We start from the raw sequence: 5,873 nt of genomic DNA on the forward strand, positions 1-5,873 counted from the left end.
AATTCTGTAAATATAGAAAATGGCCCTCAAAAAATTATAATCTGCATATGTTCTCTATATTTTTTTTAAATTTTAATATGCCTAGAAATATTTCTTTATTTTTTTATAGTCTTAAAATTTTATTTAATTTTTATATATTATCTATTTTTAAGATTGTGACTTTTTTAAAATTAAAATTAAAATTTAAAAAAATAATAAAAAATATTTTCTAATAGTCTAACTCCAGTTTTCATTTTTTAAAAGTGTGCATAGAGGTTAAAACTATTTGGTATTACCTTTTACGTAAATATCAGTAGAAGATTTGGCTCCCTCAGCATAATTGAGGGTTGCGCCACTGACGATAGCCGCACAACACTCCCCCATCTCGCAGAACAGCAGCCCCGTAGGAAACCAGCGCAACACTCAACCCCACCCACAAGACCGTAAACCACCAAAACCAGCCCCACGAGTTACCAACGCAACCTCTGCTACTGCCCTCCTGAAATAGAGCACGACTCTTCCTCCAAGCACGCTAAACAGAAAACGACCTGAATAAACCTCCACCGCCACACGTTTTCCACACCAACTCAGTTCCTACACCCATAACGCGAACACGGAAGCCTCTGTTTTTAAGCATGAAAAACAGTCGACTACACCCATGGGCCATGCCCACGTACACCGTCCTTGATTCTGCCATCGCCACACCGTGGAAGCTAGCCTCACATTGTATGCTTCAACACTACCGTTCCTAGCACCCGTCCTGGTCGGTAACCACCATACTCAACCACACGGAAGTCCCCTGTAAAGCCCAGGCCCGAGGCCAATTTAGAGTAGCCCAGCCATTAAGACCATATTTTGGCATCGTTTTGGTAAGATTTTTTTGTTTTTTTTTTTTTCACTTTTAAATTTTCTTCTCCCCCCATTTTTCCTCCCTGATATGATGTACGGTTTCCCCTTCTCTCTCTCTCTCTCTCTCTCTCTCTCTCTCTCTCTGTTTTTGGCTTCCGCACTTCACTCTCCCATCTCCTCGTTTTCTCAACGGCATCCCTTTTTGTTTTCCCTCATTTTTTTTTCAGATTTTTCACTCTCATCAGATTCTCTCTCTCCCTCTCTTGCGCTTTCATTTCCCCTGCATTTTTTTTACCTTGCTGCGATTATGAGAGTTTCCAACTTTCAAAATTTGGTTTCGTCATCCACTACACACGTTGGTAATCTCTCTAAATCTGTTTTTTTTTTCTTTTCTTTTCTTTTTTTTTTTCTCTCATCTTTTCAGTTACCACTCGGTTTCATCTTTCCCTTGTATTTGTTTTTTTTTTTTTCTATAAAGTTTTATTTTTTTATTTATGTGCAACCAGTGATTTTGTTGTGTTTTTCCTTGAGCTTTAAGTGCTGCAATTTGGGTGGATTTTTCATTTGAGTTGCTGGTTTTTGTTTGGGTATAAACAGTAGAGAATATCGATGGGTGTGGAGTAGAATTTAAGAAGTTTTGGACATTTTTTGTAGAGTTGTGAACGAAGAAAAACTTAACGTGTGTTTTGCTTATTTGGTTGAGATGGTGGTTGCGTTGAGATATGGGCTGCTATGTTGGTGTGAATATTTTGATTAATTGAGTTCGACCTTGGTTGGTGGATGTATAGGATAGTTTTGAAATTGGTTTATTTGAAGTGTGGGCTGACCATGTTTTTATGTGGTTGCTTGAGTTGCGTTAATGTACTGAAATATAATTTGAAATTATGGATTTTAATTAATTAGATTGAAGTGGTGATTTTTGGTCTTTAACACTTAGTGTATATTTATTATGAATAGGTGGCGAGACTAATAGAGGTTGAATTTAAGGCATAGATAATACGCTATACGAGTCAGGTAAGCTGGGTTCCTATGCTAGATTTGCATAAAAATAAATAAATGAACTGAGGTTGGTTTGTAAAAATGTGCATGTTATATTTTGAAAAGAAAACGTCAAAACAACCTCGGTTATATATTTTGCATTCACCCATGAAATCTATATGAAAGAGAAAATGTTTTTTGACATGAAAAGTGTAGACATGAGCAATATTTGACATGTTTATGAAATGTACAAAAGAGCGAATATGAAAATTGAGATTTTTATACATGTTATATGAAATGTGTTGGATATGTTGTTGATGATTAGAAAATGATATGAACGTGTTCATCATGTGTTTTGATATGATATGAATATGTAAAAACTTTGGCATACTTATCTGTTTTTATTCTGATTCTAAATATCATTTTGATATGATGATACTGGTTCACGTGATATGGTTGGTACCAACATGATATGATATGAGTGCAACTACTTTGGAAACAAAGTGGTATTTTATGTGTTCTTCCCTGTGTGCACACTCGAGGCTCCAAGATTGAAAAAGGAAAAGTTTCACAATATGATACTGCCTAGTTTGGTCACTGGAGATAGCACAATCCTACTACGGGGGTTAAACATGGTATATGATATGATACGATTCGATATGTTATGACAAGTTGAGAATGTTCAGTTATGTTATGCCAAAGTATTTTTTTTATTTATGAACTGTTGTTTTATTCTGAAAATGAAAAGATTGAAATGTCATTCTATTTTTATTTCCTGAAACCAAGCTTTGAGTTTTGCATTTGAAATGAAATGATTCTTTATCCTGCATATGAAACTTTATGAAAATGCTCATGTTGTACACATTAGTATATGTGCTTTGCTTACTGAGTTTTTGATAACTTACCCCCTTATCTTCAAACATTTTTCAGATGATGTGGATGGTTGAGCTGATGATCAAGAATGGAAATTTGTGAATGTGGATGTGGATGGTTCAGATGATGGGGATAGAGGATTGGATACTTTAGGATACTGTTAATGGAAGGACTTTCTGTTGTTCCTTAGATTTGTTATAGTTTTTGGACTTAGTAAGACTTAAGGATTTTTCAATTATTTTTGTTGGGACTAATGGGAAATTGTGAACCCTTTGATTTATGTTATTCATAGAAATGACTATATGGACATCATTATTCGTTAATTGTGGAAAATATGATATTGCTCATTGTTTTCAAAGCCTTGAAGATTTTAGATTTGATGAAAGGCAAGTTTATAAGTGGAAGGTAGTAATTCTCCGACCCCTACGGGACCAGAGCGTTACATCCCCTGTTTCACTTCACGAAAATAGAGAAAACACCTCTTAGTAAGGCTTCTCCACAAGCTGCCCAACCAGCACAAGCATTGCATCGTTAAGCCACTGCCACCACTACCTTGAGCCGCTGAAATCAAACCTCCCACGTCCCACCAGCTACTGCGGCCATGTCCCTCCGTGTCGCATGACCTAAGCCCCTCGGTAAGGCTCTCTCTCTCTATGCGGAACACTCTCTCTCTGTTGTGAGTAACAGTTCTCTCTCTCTCTCTCTCTCTCTCTCTCTCTCTCTCTCTCTCTCTCTCTCTCTCTCTCTCTCTCTCTCTCTCTCTCTCTCTCTCTCTCTCCCCCAATGCTCTGCCGCCACGCTCACCACCTTCGATCTCATCCCAACCACCTTTTGTCGCTCTCTGCCTCTTTCTCGGCAAGTTGTCACACGGCACCTTTTTGCCTAAGTGAGCATTTCGTTAGTCATGAACATAATGGTTGGTTTTGTTAGTCTTCGGCTTTCCTGTAGTACACCTACGACTTTAGAGTTATTACACAAATTCCGTTTTAAATCCTTCGCTATGTATTGTTTCGTGAAGCATCTTGAAGACTTGGTAAAATATAATTACCCTTGTGCCCTTAAGTGAACATGACAAATTATGGCTATGTTTGGACGTTCTATCAAATTCAACTTATCTCAAATTAATTATTATTCGAATTTACTACTTTTTCAATTTTTCATAAAATAGATAAATCCGTCTAAACCTACTTCATACATTTTAACCTAAAAAATTAAATTTATTTCAATAAAATCTACAAAATATTACTATTTAAAATTGATATAAGTTAGGTAATGTATTTGAGTTGGATGGTATGTTAAGAGATTATTAAGTTAGGCAATGTATTTTGATTTTTTAATTCTTTTTATAACTGATATACTTTCATTACATGAAACATGACAGTGCTTTTAGCCATTACAAGGTACTGTATATAAGGATTGACATTGTCAATGTCTATTATCTCATTACAAAGTACAACTTCTTTTACTATTATATCTGCTACAGTATTAGTTTACCTTTTGACATGTTTATTTTATTTTATATAGAAATCTGGAAAAGTTTTAATAATGAAATGAGTTAAGGTGGCTTATGAAAACAAACCTTGCAAAAGAAAGCAGTTGAAATCAATCCTCTTGCTTATGCTATTGTAGGATGTGCATAGAATTTTAGTGGCTACATTAAAGTCACAATTACTTCCCCTTCTTGATCCCGTATCAAGATTCCAACAACAATCTTATTAGCCTCAAGTCTGACAACAACATCCCAATTTAGTTTAAGCCAATTTGTTGGTGAAGCTTCCTATTGTAAAACCATTTGTTGATTTGAAGAAAATGAATACCATTTCATTAGACTGTTTGTTTGCCTCTTGAAAATATTCATATGCATGTCTAGCTCAATTGAAAAGGGCAGAGGGATGCAAAAAAGTACATTTAAATACCAATTTATTTCTCCTAAACCATAAGTTCCTTGTTATTTATGCAAACAGAGCTATTTCCTTGTGGCTTTTTGGATGCTATGCAGAAGGACAATCCAAAAAACCTTTAACATAGATGATGATTTTGGAAATATAATTATGAAAATACTTCAAATACTTTGGCATGTATTTTAAGGGTTCTTTTTTTTTTTATAGCAAATAAACATCTTTATTCATAATAGAAGTATTACAAAGTTGAGTCAACCCAAATAACTTGGGATATACACTCTGGAATAGCTTGGCATGTATTTTAGTGGCTTAAGTACGAAGTAGGTAATTCGATTAGTGGAGAGTTTTATTTAGTGGATTTGTTTTGTGCTGTTGACTTGGTATTTTTGAAAGTTGATGTTTATTTCAAGACTTTGTGGCATCTTAGATTAATTATATCGGAGTAGTTGATTTGAAACAAGGAGTTTTATGTGTTACTGAGACTCTAGAGTTTATATCTATACAACGGGATGTGATTTTTAAGTGACAAGAAATAACTCTATGATCCATCAGGGTATGGGGCGTTATGGTTATTGGGGCTACTATTGCAATAATTACCATAAGCAAAACAAAGACAACTGATGTTGAGGCCATGTCTCGTACATTGATTACCAATGGAGTATTAGTAGTACTCTAGTTACAGTGTCTTGCTCTAATATTACAAGTGACTTGCAGGAACTCTGCTTATACATGCAGACAAGATGAGCATTATACGTCAGGACGGGCACAGCCCAATGGGAAGAGCGCGAAAGCCTAGATAAGATATTTTGTAAGAGAAAATTTAATTATAAAATTTCTATTTTTTACTGTAACTTTTAATTAAGAAAACGAATTTTTATTTATAAACATGGAGTCTTTTGTATCCTGGCATAAAAGGAAAAGAACATTTAAAAAGAAACTGTAATTCCTGTTGATTTTTATTACAATCATTTTGTAAAGGACCCATCACAAGGACGGATGTTACAATTGGTCTATCAATGGCTTGAAGGATTGGGATATGTGGGGCATAACTATGCACAACGGTCCATGCAATTTACAACGCACAATCAAGAGTTTCTCATCAAAGCTAAACTAGTTGGGCCTTCTAGTGTGGTTGACGCCAATTCTATTTTGCATAAATGTAAACATGGCACTGAGATGTTTTGTTTAACGGCTCTTGAAGACAAATCTGAATTCCAACAGTCTAGCACAACAGTTGTTGTCGACGAAATTAAACTTTTGTTGTAGGAATATTCTCACGTTTTGGAGCTATTA

At 35.2% G+C, this 5,873-nt stretch overlaps 1 long non-coding RNA gene across 1 annotated transcript; it reads left to right on the forward strand.

Annotated features, from left to right (window-relative positions):
* Positions 1-915: 915 nt before the first annotated feature.
* Positions 916-3,002, forward strand: LOC122294504. The gene is made up of 3 exons (XR_006237663.1): positions 916-1,187; positions 1,786-1,842; positions 2,737-3,002. It is a non-coding gene; the product is annotated as an uncharacterized LOC122294504 (long non-coding RNA).
* The last annotated feature ends 2,871 nt before the right edge of the window (positions 3,003-5,873 follow it).

This window comes from Carya illinoinensis, chromosome 2 (assembly GCF_018687715.1).
Source record: "Carya illinoinensis cultivar Pawnee chromosome 2, C.illinoinensisPawnee_v1, whole genome shotgun sequence".
Taxonomy (NCBI): Eukaryota; Viridiplantae; Streptophyta; class Magnoliopsida; order Fagales; family Juglandaceae; genus Carya; species Carya illinoinensis.